Here is a 17474-nt window from a genome sequence, read left to right as displayed (position 1 = left end):
TCTCGCTCCAGCTTACATTGCATTCAGTATGCCAATTTGGACTCCTCTGTAGTTTCTTTTTTGGGTATTTTGCTTTCGTTTTCTTTCAACCCAACTCTCTTTGCAATAACAATATCAGTAACCCTCATCTTGTTTTCAAGCATTTTCTTTGCCAATTTGCGATCCATCTGCCATGGATCATTTCTCATCCCTCCATCCAAACTTTATTACAAATCAGTGACTTCAGCACTTTCCTTTTAATTACAGAGATCACTTTTTCCTATGTTATGTTCTGTCATATGACTATGCCAAATCACTATTATAGTAGGTTCATTATAACTAACACTTCAATAGAGCTCTGTTTTCCCCTTTTACTAGTACTTCACTATTGACTTTTTTCTTCCCTTGCATTCATTATCTTTATTCCATATTTTCTTTCGCTTACCAACTCAGTATCTCTATTTCTCTCTATCCAATTATCCCTCCCTCCCTCCCTCCCTCCCTCCCTCCCTCCCTCCCTCCCTCCCTCCCTCCCTCCCTCCCTCCCTCCCTCCGTCCCTTCCTTCCTTCCTTCCTTCCTTCCTTCCTTCCTTCCTTCTTCCTTCCTTCCTTCCTTCCTTCCTTCCTTCCTTCCTTCCTTCCTTCCTTCCTTCCTTCCTTCCTTCCTTCCTTCCTTCCTTCCTTCCTTCCTTCCTTCCTTCCTTCCTTCCTTCCTTCCTTCCTTCCTTCCTTCCTTCCTTCCTTCCTTCCTTCCTTCCTTCCTTCCTTCCTTCCTTCCTTCCTTCCTTCCTTCCTTCCTTCCTTCCTTCCTTCCTTCCTTCCTTCCTTCCTTCCTTCCTTCCTTCCTTCCTTGGGAAATCGAGTCTTTCACCCTTCCAAGGATATCATATTAGTACCAATTCTGGTTGGGATATAAGTGTATACAAAATATTCCATGTAAAGAGCTTTGAAAACAAGTGCAATGTAAATAGAAGATGAATAGTCTTGCACGTGTGTGTAATTTTAGGGGGGGACACAAGTCCCCCACCCCTCCAACGTTTGTAGCCCACCATTCTGTTCCATTCTTTTGCCAGGGGCAACTTTCATTTAGATGTCATCTCCCCCCTAACATGTTCAGCAAACTTACTCCACTGGTCATCCATGTCTTTCATCTTGCTACGTTATTATCATTCTTTGAAACACGCCCCTTCTTTCCATGCATTCCTCTTTCTTGCCACCTGCTGCGTTTAAATTGAATAGTCTTTGTAGCCGTGGGGGCATAACAAGAGATTCTAATTGTCTCAGGAAGACATTGTCTAATGTTAAAGTTCACATCTTTGCCGGGCATTCACCTGCCTTATTTTTGTCTTCTTTGACTTCACCTTTATCTTCTGTGTTCTCCCGACTTCCTCCCTCGCCAGCTGACCGGCTTTACCTGCTCATCTCGTCCCTTCTCCACACTCGTCTCCCGTCCATTACTTCACTCTTCCACTCCCTGTACATGTGCCCATATCCACATGCAGGCTCCACTGCGCATCCGGAAAACCTTCATGTGATTCTGCACCTCCTCTGACACAGCGGTCCGCATGCTGGCATCCCCCTGGCCACTGTTTTAGCTACTTAGCACCACTGGATTCCCCAGATGGCATGTCTGGATGATAATATCTATAGGTCCCGAGGAGGGAGATTTTACAAGCCACTTTCATTATCCAAGTCCTCTAATTTGGGCATTGGGACATTACCAGCCGGTAAAGCACCCTCAACCCTCTATATGGCTTATTTCTAACATACAACATACATGCACTAATGAACAACAATACGACCATGTTTTGGTATTAAAACATTAGCAACACTGCCATCCCATCAGTGTACCTATCCATCCGGCTCAATATCCATCTTTCTTGTTCTCTTGGGTAGCACTCCACTCTTCACAATTTCACACTTCTTACACCAGCCTCAAGATTTTTTAATTTGCCTCTTTTTATCCAGCGAAGAACCAGAGCGGCTCAGTCAAAGCAAGATCAGCGTAATCTATACTACGTCGCCCTGCCCGCTCTTTCCTCCTCAGCAGTCTCTTTCAGTCCTCCTCATTATGCATTCCTGTGCTTGCTGCTGCTTCCGCTGAGTGTCAGCGAATTCCCCGAGTTTGTAAACATCAGTTTAATAAATTGCATTAGCTGGCAACTGTTATAAATGTTTGATATTCCAGTATTTCACTTTCCACCAGCTTTAATTAGGTACACGGTTCCACTGGTAAATACACATTAAATTATTCAATTAAAACATAAGGTAATACGCTCCTTCGCATGGACAAGCACATTCAAAATAAATTAAATATGACAAGCTGGTACATTATCGTTCAGTTGCATCTTTCTGTTTTGTTGGCCAAGGTAAGTTGTTGAGAATCTACAACTATGAGGATTTCAAAGAGACTCTGAATGCACACAATTTGAGCTTGATTGGAAAATGGTGCACAACTTTCAGTTTGTGGAATGATTTGATCAATCGCAGAATGTGTTACTTCTGCCACAGACATGGGCCTCACTGTGCTTGGTCATATCATTTTCTTACGCTATAGCACAACGATTCTGGTGACTGGTATATGCTAGCAATTGAAAAGCCTTATTCAATCGACCTTCACTCATAACTGGTTGGCTCTGCATGGACTATGTAAACTTCATTCTGTGGATGGCTATGGCAAACTGACTTGAGTTGCTGGGCTGTCCCACGCCCGGATTCAGCAATTGCCTCTGAAATCTCAATTCATTTGTGGAAGTTTCTGCCAATGTGTGCAAATAAGACACATCCTGTCCTCACTCTCATCTGCTCCCCTCCCACCCTCTACATCTCTCAGGCCTTCCTTGGCCACCCCCTCTCCCCTCCTTCTCTACTCCCTTTCTCCTGTCACACCTAATGAGTTTTCCAGACAAGTATGGTCTCTGAAAGTCTCATCCGAACAGGTGTCCCCCTGGCCCTCCAGAACCATTAAGGACAATATTGACTCTATCGCTCCAGGCTTGGCCGATCTCTGCAACCACTATTTTGCCCCAGCTAAATAAAACATCTGCCGACCCCTCCATTCCAGAAAACTATCGCCCGATCCCTATCTCTCTTTTCCTGGGCAAACTCTTGGAGAAATCGGATATCTCCCAGCTAACACTCCACACCAAAGCTGTTGGTTGTCTCATGACCATCAGTCTGGCTTCAGAGCAGCCAGAGGCACAAAAACCGCTCTCCTGAACACCTTTGAAGATGTTCTCTCTAACCTTGACACTAACTCTCTTCTGTCCTCATTCTCTTTGACCTCTCCTCTGCCTTTGACACAGTGAACAACAACATCCTGATCGCCTGTCTCTGAGATACCCAGGGCTTCACGGATCAGGCTCTGGTGTGGCTATCCACTTTCCTTTTGGACTAACCGTCCCAGGCTGAACTTGGGTAATTCCAATCCTTCACCACACTCTCCACATGTGGTGTTCCCCAGGGCGCTATCCACCACCCCCTGTGACTTATCAATATCTATCTGACTCCCATGGCTCTCCTTATCTCTACCTTTTCCTCTTACTTTCAGTGTTATGTGGATGACACACAACTCTCTCTCAGGCTACCCTCCTCGCTCACCCCTGACTGTCTCCGTGCTATTCAGGCATGGTACGCCGCGAATGATCTCTGCCTTAATGGCAGCAAGACTGGGATACTTCTCATTGGGACCCCCGCCCCTACGCCCGCTTTTTACCCTCTCACTGTGGCCAGCCTCCCTTGTCCACATGCCCTCACCCTCTTGTGAGGCAAAAAACCTTGGGGGCATCTTCGACTCCACTCTCTCCTTCTCTCCACACATCATGGACATTGCCAAAAAGTCACATTTCCAACTGCACCTCCTCAGAGGTATTCTACCTTTTCTCACCTTCCCCCAGAAGGTCACTGTCTCCATAGCCCTGGTTCTCTCTAGGCTCGACTACTGCAACAGCCTCTTTCTCAATATACCCAACTCTACCCTTCGCCCTCTTCAACTCATCCAGAACAGTACTGCAACTGCAAAACCTATCCTTGGCCTCAAGCCCAGGGACCTCTTCTCACTGGCACAGAAATCCCTCCACTGGCTCACAGTGGCTGCAAGGATCAAGTTCAAGACCCTCTGCATCATCCCCACAGCTTTCTGGGGTTGGGGCCCATACTACCTCCAATGCTCTCTACCTAAGTACCTCACTACCAGATCCCTCCACTCATGTACTTCCAGTTCTCTGCAAGTGCATTGTTTATCCAAACAGAGACTAGATGTTAGATCTCTTTCCTCTACAGGTAACTCCCTCTGGAATTGCCTCCCTGCCACTCTCCACTTGAGCCAGATCTCCTTAAGTTCCAGAAGCTCCTCAAGACCTTCCTTTTCTCAGTTCCATGTGTTAAAATCGCAGCAGAAATGGCCATTTACATAAAACATTGCGGCAAAAAGGCTGTGGTTTTGCCACCACAATCCATGTAAAGGATGCGGGGACACCCCTGCAACCCCCAGATGCATTATACCATTTAAGGGGAGTCGGGGACACCCCTGCAACTCCCGCTCCCCTTAAATGGTATAATGGGGTACACCTTTACCGGGTCAAACCACATCATTTTTGCAGCGATTTACTCTAAAGGCGATATTTTTGCGACAATTTTATTGCTGCGTACCCTTTTCTCCTCTTCCTTCTTTCTGCCTCTCCTCTGCTAACCTTTCCCCTCTTCCTTTCTCTCTGCCTCTCTTCTGCTAACCTTCCCCTCTTCCTTTCTCTCTGCCTCTCCTCTGCTAACCTTCCCCTCCTCCTGCAAAGTTATGCTGACTGGCTGCCTAGTGCTCCTCTGATTCATTCAGGACACGAGGAACTCCACCCCCTGTCCAGTCTCTCACACTTGCCTCCCGGTCGTCCATGCATTACCTGGATGTGATTCCCTAGGGAGGCCCTGCCCTCCTTGCACTCAACTCAAGGCTCTGCTGCTCTGGGTGCCCTTTTCGCCTTTCCCTCCCCTGCACTTCTTGTCTGCGCACTTTCACAATGTGAATGACAAGGCCTAGTAAGATCATTTGTCTTGTTTCTCCCTTGTTCCCCTCCCTTGCCTGATTGTGCCTTGAAACACTTGTGTATAGGAGCATTATAAATAACTTGTTAATCAATCAATGTTGCCATTAATAGGTGCAAATCTACCCGTTCATCATCAGTGCTTCATTGTTGTCAATGTTGTGCACATGTTAACCCACCAGATAATATGCATCTTTGTTTTTTGTGCCATGCCACATCCTTTAGAGGTTGTGCAGAGGAACACCTCTCCTGCCCAGCATTATTGGAACATTCACCGCTGCTTAGGATGCTGCATCTCTGGGTCTCAGTAAGCTCAAACCACGTTCACTGGATAGAAACATAGAAAGGATTGCAGAATGTTCTCATGCTCAGCCAGGGGTGGGCAGTATGACTTCGGACATGTATTTCTATGTAATTTGACCAATCAGAAAGAAATGTCAATAAGCAGCAATCAGGATTAGACAAGTACAAAGCAATATAGTAGAAAAGAGAAAAACACATAATTGTACCAAGCAGCAAGGAAATAAAATGTGCTGGTGTGTTGCAACATGCAGCTCATTTTTCCCTCCCCACTGTAAACAGCATGACTCACCCTCACACTATTACCTGGACTGTAATACATCTTTGAGTGAGATGCGCTAGTCATGGTTGAACGAGCAACTGACAGATCTCTGATCTCCTATTTTGATATATCTAAATTAGCTCTACCTTGTTGCAAGAAAAGCCATGGGCGTAGGACATGGGGTTATGGGGGGGACAAATCCCCCCACAATTATTTGTGGGGGGATATAATAGCTTTTATCTCCCCCAGATTATTTGTGTATCTGCTGTAAAATAAGACAGGCTGCAGTTGTCATGTAAGCTTGCAAAAGTTAAAGTAGAGTCTACTTTTACTTTTACGACTGTCTGTATCTTCTGCTGCTGGCCTGCGCACTGGTGTAACGGGAGCACCCGCAGCCCCCGCGGTGTGAGGGGCACCACCAGCACATGTCTTGGGAGGAGGCCCCACTTGGAGAAAAAAAAATGAAAAATATTTTTTGCTTAAAAAACGATATTGTTTTTATTTTTGATTTCACTTTGCATTCATAAAGAAATTATTCCTGTAACAGAAATTATTTTTTTATGAAGGCAGAGTGACTACAAAAAGAAACGTTGCTTTTAGAAGACAGAGGGATCCACCCCACCCCATGAAATGGAAGACCCTAGGCCGGAGGCCTCCATGTCATGGGGTGGGGAAGCCCTATGACTTCAAAAAGAAACAGTATCTTTTTGAATAATAATAATAATAATAATAATAATAATTCATGGAAGTGTGCCACAGCCCATATTAACATGTACATGCAGTTTCTATACAAATGCCACAACACTGTTTAATATATTATGTATTGCCTTTTTTATGGAGAAGGGCATGACAAATATTTTTGCTGCTTACACTATACTAGTGCCCCTAAACCATCAGGTTACTTTGAGATTGTTTCTAGTTTATTTCCTTAGAGTTGGATCACGCTGACCGCACCTGATACGTTCATCTACAAAAAAACATTACAAAGTCTATGTCCCTCTTTACGAGGTTGGAGGTAACCATGCCACATTTAGCGGCATGGTTGCCTCCTTACCGCATACTGGGCCCGGGTTCCTCAAATGAGGACTTACCGGGCATTCCCAACCTTGGCGGACACGGTAATTCCTCATCTGAGGAACCCGGACCCGGTCCATCCCCATTCCCATTCGAGCCACCATAGGGCTCAATGGGGAAGGAGCTAACAAGGGGCCCGTTTATAACGGGCCCCTTGTTAGCTCCCTGGTCTCCTCGCGGGACCCGGTAAGGACACCTGGTTTTACCACGTGCCCATTGCAGGTCCCGCGCGGAGACCTCGTAATAGGGCGGAATGGGTTTACCAGCACCGGCACCATTACCTGTGCTGGTAAACCCATTCCGCAAACATCGTAATGAGGGCCTATGTATCTATAACTGCTTCTCACAATGAGTCCCGGTCCCCCAGCTGGAGGTGACATCTATTGCAGTGACACTTTGTCCTTCACACTCACTCACCATGCTTAGCATACATGGAGCAACAAGAAACACTGTGAGAACATTTACGATTTAGGCCCTTCGTTATAGTGAACACTGCCAACTGAGTCACTTCTAGGTGATCCCAGGTAAACATATATAGAAAATAATGCACAGTCTGAGGGGGAGGGGTCACACGATTCGCCCAGGATCACACAATCTGGCAAAGACTAGATTTTCTCCAATATGTCCCTGTACCTCAGGCCAGGCTTGCAAAGTGCAGACACTGCCTGAGATAGCCTCACATTGTATATGAAATCCTTATGAAACCATATAAAGTAAAATGAGGATGAGTCAATAGTCGAGAAGGGCCGCTACATGGGATGTGTGCTCTTTTCCATAGTAATGTCTAAGGTAGGCAAGGGGAAACACTTGATGCATACTTTAATATCAGTAGGCCTCACTTAAGGCACACCCCTCCACCTCTTCCCACCAACTCAAACCTGCTTGAAGTTTGGATGGTACCACACCTAAAGCTTGGTCTCTGACATGAGGGCTACCTGCATTTCGCTAGTTCAAGCCCAGCAGCAGGGTCCACTTAACCTTTCATAAATTCAGTGCTTTTCAAATGAGAGTAATAGTACCTGTTATTACATTGCCTAGAAGCTGAAAGCATCTAGCATGAAGCGCTATGACCAAAGTGCTATTACATTCCATAAAACAAACTATTACCAGCAGAAACCTGAACTCTGTCCCTGCCCAAAATAAACCATTTGTTGGTGCCTGAGAAAAGAAATCAAGCACTAATTTTCTGTAGTTCTTGAATAAGCTTCACCCTGTTTTATTCAGCCTGGCTGTTTCTGCCAGCGTATTTGAGTGGTCGCAATGCGATCAGATTTTGGGGGTAGAGCCTCAGCAGTACCTAGACTTCTGTGTCTGTCCCCCCTTCCAAATATCCATGCCCCTGACTATTTCTTAAGAGTTAATTCATTGGTATCAATGGGCCCTATTAAGGTCATGGATCTGGCATTACTGTTCCAGCTTATTCTGAGAAGCTATATGGAGTGGTTGGTCATGCAAGGCGTGCAAGAGAAAACCTGTGAAATGTAAGCCAGGATATCGAGGGTGCTCTGAAGACTGAGGAGAAAGTGCTGAGTAACTGTAGATGAGAGTTGTGGGGTGCTGGCCATGGAGGAAGGGCAAGCGAGGGACTGGAGTGCAGTATAGTGTGGGACTTCAAAGTGAAAAAGGGTAGAAAGGGTGCAGAGGACAGAAAAAAGAGAGGAGCAAGGGAGAGGAGAGATGGGAACAAGAACTGAGTGCAGATGAAAGATAGGGATGGTTCGCAGTATCGGGTGACCAGCTTGTGCAGGGGAGAGAGAGAGGGTTGCAGGAAAGACCAGAACACAGTGGTGTAGGGCAGAAATGGCATAGGAGGTGCTTCGGGTTTTGCAAATGAGAGAGAAGTACAGACAAGTGAGAAAGTGCAGAGGGCAGTGTGTCAGAGGAGTGACTTGGTGTGGGGTTATGGGAAGGGACTTGGGAGAAAAGGGTGTAGAGCAGACAATAATTTGGAGTAGGGAAGCGTACAGAGGGGAGATGTGTACAAGGAAGAATGGTGCCTCCCCTCATGTTCCCAGATAAAGGATGGAGTCACAAATGCGTCTTCTTCTAACATTTGATCCATGCTCACAAGGCCTGCACGAAGACGATTAGAAGTCATTTTTTGAAATAATTGCAGATATATACACTATACCCTATCTGTCTGCGCATTGATTGGGCCTAATGATACACAAAGTGGCCCCCCTCTCCCAGGTGCAAGCCGGCATGGAGAGGATTTATTAGAGGGAACGTGGGAGCTCGGGCTTGGCGCTGTCTCACTGCCCCAGTGTCATCTGCGCTCCTGTCTGGGTCTTCTCCAGGAAGAGACACTCACAGCAGGCTGTTCCTGCATCAACTCCCTTTTCACTCAATCCTACCTGCAGCCTATGTCTGAAGTCAGGACTGACCTTAAATGAAGTATATATTCACCTCTGACCTGTGCTGTAGTGGGAGCTGGTGCCAGGGTGCGTGGCATCTTGCCTTGCAATACAGCATCATGTTATTTGGGCTATTTTAGCAACTTTCATGGGTTTTTGGTGGATCGATGCCACATGGGCCATAGACAAATTTTACGCCATAACCTATTCCTTTAAAAGAAACACTAGAATGATCTATAAAGGGCACACAAAGTGCCAGTTCTGGTTTAGATAAAGCCACTGACTTAGGGATTTTACTACAAAGCCCTGGGTAGTTAATAACTTAATTGGAGCTGGGAACATACTACTAGTGTAATACAAATGTCTAATCCAGGGATGCCTTCATCCACTCCTTTTCTCCTTAATTGTTCATTGAACTTGCGCTATCTGAAATGTCGTCAGGCTGATTATGATAGCTATTCTTCACATTCTTAATTGTTTCTACGACCTGTAAGAATGTAACTGTATTTCTCCCATGCTCCCTCCCCCCCTTGAAGCACTTTGAGGCGCATTGTGTATAGGCGCTATACAAATAAACAATCAATCAATCAACAATCAATCAATCTATTAGCACTATGCATTTCCTTCACTGAAGTCCTGCTAAAAAACAGCAATGGCAAGTGTTTGATTGTCTATACATATTGGGCTTTTGCCATGCACTGCTATTAAATGTTCAGGTACTTGCACCATTTTGCAGCTGCTACCATCAGTGGGTACCTAATACGACTATGGCGATGCTTGGCAAGGGCCTTTTCCGTGCATACATTAAAGCCCAAATGGTTGGCGTTGCCAACGCTTGTTTTAAAATAGAGATGCAACTGCATTTTTGTTACCCACAACCAGCTGAATAATGAGTTGTAGACAAGTTTTAATAGAGGCCACCATAAGACATCTGGGTGACCCAGAAAAAAATAAAGCAGAGCCTCGAGATACAAAACAGCAGTTGTTTTGCTATCCATGTAAATCCAGTGAATACCCTGGTGCCGAAGTATGTTTGCAGCCCATACACTGCTGTAAAGTGTTCCATCATTGAGGGTTCAAGTGGAATAGGATAGGAAGGGTTAGCAAAACTCCATAAAGCATCTGCACTTAAAGCGCAGGTGAGAGTATTATAAAAGATCTCTCTGAAGGTCTATCACTGGGAGGATTTTATACTCTGAACTGCTTTTCTTTTTCTTCATTTTCTTCGGCTTTCTTTTCTTCTTTTCTCTTGTTTTATGCAGTGATGATATATGTAATTTAATACGTACTGCTATTTTGATTTTGTGAAAAGTCGAGTTCTTTGACTAAAACACAACAAATACATTAAAAAAACAAAGTCCCCAAGGTGTCCCCTGTCCCCCCAGATTTTACTGGTCTCCGTCGCCCCTGAGAAAAGCTCACCTCGGACGGACGTAAAAAAGACACATTTTTGCATCTCCGCATTATTGCAACCACAAGAGAGAGATGACCCATACGAGATATACTCCTGGAAAAGACCATCACAATCTTATTTTCTGTACCACAAGGCACATGAGACAGTTTTCTAACTCTGACTCTGGTCTCAAAAGAGAGATATGAGCAGGGATGTAATTTCACCAAAATGCCAGGGGTAGCGGAAGTGACGTCACACGACCCTTGACCTCTGATGACACCATAAGAAGTGATGTCATTTTACCCCACCCTGAAGTGAAATCATGGGAAGCAATGGAACACAACCTTTCACCCCTTGGCAAAACAGGAAGTGGCATCACATAGCACTGTTCCTAAGTACACTACCAAAAATATGGTTATGATATTAATGTAATGTGCTATAAATTAAATACACGAGTGGATCACCATATGTACCATTAATATCAGTGTGTATAGGCCCAAATTACTAAATTACTGTTAATGTTAGCAGACCTCCAAGGCCAAATGATAATTATGTGTTATTATATAACACTTACACCAAGCACTTTATTGAGAACAAATATACATACAATATCACCCAACCTGTGTTGGTACTCATTTATCAACCTCAGAAGGATGAAAGGCTGAGTTGGCCTTGCTGGGATTCAGACCTGCAACCTGCTGATCACACACACATTGCAGCAGTGAGTGCCTAAACGACTGAGCTATCTTACGGCCTATAGCTATGTTACCAGCTGTAGTAAAATGATAAATTGCATCTATGAATGTTCTTAAAGTCAGAAAGCAAATTACACTCTGCAGAAGATATCATTAAACTTGTAACTGAGATTTAACAGCAGGCCAGTTCATCTGCAGGTCTGGCTCAAAATTGGCTACGTCAAGCCTGAGTGGATCTACATTTCAGGCTTCAGAGCTTGGCAATATACATACCATCGGGAGGTTTCATAAATGTGTATTACATAATTTAGAGTTGTGCAGGGAAAGCAGTGCACTCACATGGCATCCCGTACTCTGGGCACTCGTTACCTCAAGCATGTAGACAACCATCCTAAACAGCATGAAATGGAGAAAGGACAGATAGACACATTACAACAAATCATTAATTGTGGCACAATGAAATCAAGGGCCCCTCTATGTGCTATGGTCAAACATTTCTACACTGTACACAATCTTTAAGGCACAAGGATTTTGTCAAGTGACCGAGGACACCGAGATGGAATGTCTTGTGATAATCGGAAAAGAGACAATGGCAGAAAAAAAACATGCTATAACTGCAGCTTGCAAAAAGCAAAATACATAGCCCAAAATGGATGCTAATTTTGCTCTTAATGCTTTTTGGAAGTTTTTGTCTGCATTGTAAATTGTTGGTGTTTAACAACAAACCAACAGGCCGATTCATGGAATAATTAGCGCGGCGCAAGTGGGCAAAAACGTGCGAATCGCAGTGAAATAGCGAAAATCGCAGTGCAAGTGCGAAAATCGCACGAAAAGCAGCGCACGTCGATTCATGGAAGGCCGTGCGCGAGAAAACCAGCGGATGTGCGATAAAAAAGTGTGCGGCGCACGATGGCGCACAGGCCATCTAACAGCGTGCGCCAGGTCACAGCGAAAATCGCACAGGCCACAGCGAAATTCGCACACAGCGCGGTGCACGCAACAAAAGTAGGCGGAACACGGGCGTAACACTCGGAATGGGGAACAACTTGCCAAAACGTGGGCGTCACGGGGGAAGTACAGGGCACAAGTGCGCGGAACGCCCACACGCTCGCCTACAACACGTATTCATGGAATAGAATAGGGGAAAAAAGCGCACGCTCAAACCAGCGCACAGGCACAAACACGACCGCCACAAGAAAGCAGGCGGTAGCGTCTCTGCGGCTGTAAGAAATGTGCGCCAAAAGGTGCGCCAACAAATAGCACCTATATACTGCCATGATGAATGTCCCATACTGTGGCCCTCCAGGAAAAATGACATGCAAAGGGGTACCCACAAACACGGACACCCGCTGACAAAAAATACGTGTGCGTGTATACCGGGGTGCGCGGGAAGTCTCACACGCGATTTCAGCAGGGTACGTGCATCACAGGGGTTCGCGTGAAGTTATTCACGCGATCGGGCCTGGGGGAGCGGGCTACGTGTATTTCAGGGGTTCGCGTGAAGTTTCTCACGCGATCGGGCCTGGGGGAGCGTGCTACGTGTATTTCAGGGGTTCACGTGAAGTTTCACACGCAATCGGGCCTGGGGGAGCGGGCTACGTGTATTACAGGGGTTCGCGTGAAGTTCCTCACGCGATCGGGCCTGGGGGAGCGTGCTACGTGTATTTCAGGGGTTCGCGTGAAGTTTCACACGCGATCGGGCCTGGGGGAGCGGGCTACGTGTATTACAGGGGTTCGCGTGAAGTTCCTCACGCGATCGGGCCTGGGGGAGCGGGCTACGTGTATTCCAGGGGTGCGTGAGAAGTTCCACACGCGAATAGCCTGGGCGCGTGTATTTCAGGGGTGCGCGGGAAGTTCCACACGCGAATAGCCTGGGCGCGTGTATTTCAGGGGTGCGCGGGAAGTTCCACACGCGAATAGCCTGGGCGCGTGTATTTCAGGGGTGCGCGGGAAGTTCCACACGCGAATAGCCTGGGCGCGTGTATTTCAGGGATGCGCGGGAAGTTCCACACGCGAATAGCCTGGGCGCGTGTATTTCAGGGGTGCGCGGGAAGTTCCACACGCGAATAGCCTGGGCGCGTGTATTTCAGGGGTGCGCGGGAAGTTCCACACGCGAATAGCCTGGGCGCGTGTATTTCAGGGGTGCGCGGGAAGTTTTACACGCGAATAGCCTGGGCGCGTGTATTTCAGGGGTGCGCGGGAAGTTTTACACGCGAATAGCCTGGGCGCGTGTATTTCAGGGGTGCGCGGGAAGTTCCACACGCGAATAGCCTGGGCGCGTGTATTTCAGGGGTGCGTGGGAAGTTTTACACGCGATTTCTGCACGGTACGTGTATTTCAGGGGTGCCGGGGAGTCCCACATGTGATTTGACAGTGTGGGTCCTCCCAGGTGTACCCTGTACACCCTCCACGGCACCTGCAGGCAGCCCACACCACAGGGGACTACCCTGCATCCCTGGTCATGTCCCGCAGGCAGCCCACCCAACATGGGCATGCCCCCCAGCAAAGGCACATGTCTCCTTGAACTAATGAACACCAACTCATGTCCCCTTGCACCCCCACCCCCCAGCACTGTGGGGCACCTGCCAGCAGGCCCCCACCCATGTCCAACTCATGTCCCCCACCACCCCCACCCCCCAGCACTGTGGGGCACCTGCCAGCAGACCCCCACCCATGTCCAACTCATGTCTCCCACCACCCCCACCCCCCAGCCACCAGGGTCACCCTCCACCAGGCCCCCACTCATGTCTCCCACCACCCCCACACCCCAGCAGTGCAGGGGCACCCTCCACCAGGCCCCCACTCATGTCTACCACCACCCCCACCCCCCCAGCCACCAGGGGCACCCTCCACCAGGCCCCCACCCATGTCTCCCACCACCCCCACACCCCAGCCACCAGGGGCACCCTCCACCAGGCCCCCACTCATGTCTCCCACCACCCCCACACCCCAGCAGTGCAGGGGCACCCTCCACCAGGCCCCCACTCATGTCTCCCACCACCCCCACACCCCAGCAGTGCAGGGTCACCCTCCACCAGGCCCCCACTCATGTCTCCCACCAGCCCCACACCCCAGCAGTGCAGGGGCAGCCTCCACCAGGCCCCCACTCATGTCACCCACCACCCCCACCCCCCAGCCACCAGGGTCACCCTCCACCAGGCCCCCACTCATGTCTCCCACCACCCCCACCCCCCAGCCACCAGGGGCACCCTCCACCAGGCCCCCACTCATGTCTCCCACCACCCCCACACCCCAGCAGTGCAGGGGCACCCTCCACCAGGCCCCCACTCATGTCACGCACCACCCCCACCCCCCCAGCCACCAGGGTCACCCTCCACCAGGCCCCCACTCATGTCTCCCACCACCCCCACACCCCAGCAGTGCAGGGGCAGCCTCCACCAGGCCCCCACTCATGTCACCCGCCACCCCCACCCCCCAGCCACCAGGGGCACCCTCCAACAGGCCCCCACTCATGTCTCCCACCACCCCCACCCCCCAGCAGTGCAGGGTCACCCTCCACCAGGCCCCCACTCATGTCTCCCACCACCCCCACACCCCAGCAGTGCAGGGGCAGCCTCCACCAGGCCCCCACTCATGTCACCCACCACCCCCACCCCCCAGCCACCAGGGGCACCCTCCACCAGGCCCCCACTCATGTCTACCACCACCCCCACCCCCCCAGCCACCAGGGGCACCCTCCACCAGGCCCCCACCCATGTCTCCCACCACCCCCACACCCCAGCCACCAGGGGCACCCTCCACCAGGCCCCCACTCATGTCTCCCACCACCCCCACACCCCAGCAGTGCAGGGGCACCCTCCACCAGGCCCCCACTCATGTCTCCCACCACCCCCACACCCCAGCAGTGCAGGGTCACCCTCCACCAGGCCCCCACTCATGTCTCCCACCACCCCCACACCCCAGCAGTGCAGGGGCAGCCTCCACCAGGCCCCCACTCATGTCACCCACCACCCCCACCCCCCAGCCACCAGGGTCACCCTCCACCAGGCCCCCACTCATGTCTCCCACCACCCCCACCCCCCAGCCACCAGGGGCACCCTCCACCAGGCCCCCACTCATGTCTCCCACCACCCCCACACCCCAGCAGTGCAGGGGCACCCTCCACCAGGCCCCCACTCATGTCTACCACCACCCCCACCCCCCCAGCCACCAGGGGCACCCTCCACCAGGCCCCCACTCATGTCACCCACCACCCCCACCCCCCAGCCACCAGGGTCACCCTCCACCAGGCCCCCACTCATGTCTCCCACCACCCCCACACCCCAGCAGTGCAGGGGCACCCTCCACCAGGCACCCACACATGTCCCCCTGCCCCCAGGTCCTGACGATACTCAATCATGGCAGTAATGGGCAGCATACCCAGCACAAACAACCAGGCAAGGATTGCATCCACCCACATAGTGAATGCAATTACATGATACAACCCCAATGGCAAGTCTGTAAATGAACACATGTCTGTCACACACACATACACAATGGGTGCAAGTGAATGTCAAAACCCATATCATGACATGTATGAAACCAATGAGAAAATACCACAAGTGAAAGTTAAAAAAACATGTATTAAAGATGAAAAATAAGTAAAAAAATCAAACATACAACAATGGGGATAACAAAATAAATGGTCCATGTCCGAGAACAAATGTAAAAATAAAAAAAACAAAGTAATCCAAAAACAAATGTTGTCCAAAGCAAAATCATGTGGAAGTAAAATAATGAAAAACCATTTCCTCATGGTGAACACAATAATTAATAAAAAAAATGTTTCTTCAAAAAGCAAACTATATACACGAAAATTCCAGGGTCCATGAGCCCAACACCATAAATGAAACCTACTACTACCTAATGAAAATAATATATACAAAAAAGTGGCCTTTGTCCGAGCGGTCCAAAAAAACAAAAATTAATAAAGGAAACCTAACACTAACTAACTAAATAACTATATACAAAGGCAGCGGGCAAGTCCTGCGGCTCACTCGGTGATGTTGCTGGCCAGGGCATCATCGAACTCCATGTCGATGTCCTGGAGGCGGGACTCTGTCCTGGCCCCGAGGTCTCGCAGGGATAACCCCATGTCCAGCTCAAACTCCCTGCGAGCTTCCTCGAGGCACTCAGCCCGCCTCAACGCCCGACGCATGGAGAACTCCGCCCTGACCATGGTGAGCCGCTCCTCTTCCGCCCGCTGCCGCTCTGCACCTATCCGCTGGACCAACTGCTCCCACACGGAAGACACCACCATCCCAGGGTTGCCCTGCCCTCCGGCCGATGCCTGCCCCTCTGATCTTGAAGGCCCCGAGCCATGATGCCTCCCACGTCGAGCCTGCTGCTGCCTCCGACGCCACTGCCTCTGCCAGCACGACGGCATCCAGGCTGATGGAAACCACCGACGCCGTCGTGCACGTGCCCTGCCTGATGATGCTGTCACATCTTCCATCTGCTGGGGTCCAGTTGCTGTGTTGTCCACCCCTGCTGGACCTCCGACTCCCAACTGTGGCAGGGATGGGATCCCCACCGAGCTGGCTGCATTGGTCGGGGCAGGTCCACAGGGGGCCCTGGTGGCATCTGGGCCGGAAGACGGCAAGGAGAACGACTGGTGTATAGCCTGCAGAGAGGAGGAGAGGGCCGCCAGATTGGACAACACATGCAGAAAACCCCCGAACATGGCCGATCCCAATTGGGCCACGTCAGCACGGTGCACTTCGTGATGACGTGCGTCCTCCTCCCGGGAAGCACGCACGGCATCACGAATCACAGCCGTGCGCATCGCGACCCCAATCAGGACCTTCTCCACACGGCCAGGGGTTCCCACGTCCGCAGGTGGAGGGGAGTCAGGTGACATGGACATCCCCTCTACCTGCGGACGGGCCTGGGACGGGGCATCCCTGCTGGTGCATGGTGGTGCACTCACAGGGTCAGGGACAGCAACATGCACAGGCCCCTCCACGGTGAACTGTGCTGCCTCCTGCCCCTGGCCCTGGACTGCACCACTTGCACCAGCAGGGATGCCCCCACCAGGCCCCATGTGTACCCCAGTGGCGGCCTCCTCCTCCTCTGTGCAAACCACCAACCTGGATGGCTCCTCACCGTCTCCCACCGTAGCAGGCCCCTGTGGGGGCTCACCCACCCCTTCCGCTGCAGCCATGGGGGCATCCCCGCCACTTGCTCCACAGCGCCGTCTCCGCCCTCTTCTTCACTAGCCGCTGCTTAGAGGGAGACAAAGAACACAAGCATCAGGGCACTGTACAATGGTCCCCTAGACAGGAAGCAATAGCAGATGAGCACCACTGTCAAAGTACACTTCCATCATGTCCCTCCACAACACATGGGTCAGTCCAGGCAAAACACACACAGTAACAGGCA

This window comes from Ambystoma mexicanum, chromosome 10 (assembly GCF_040938575.1).
Source record: "Ambystoma mexicanum isolate Mex_15411 chromosome 10, UKY_AmexF1_1, whole genome shotgun sequence".
In the NCBI taxonomy this organism is placed as follows: Eukaryota; Metazoa; Chordata; class Amphibia; order Caudata; family Ambystomatidae; genus Ambystoma; species Ambystoma mexicanum.
This window is presented reverse-complemented; position numbering follows the sequence as displayed.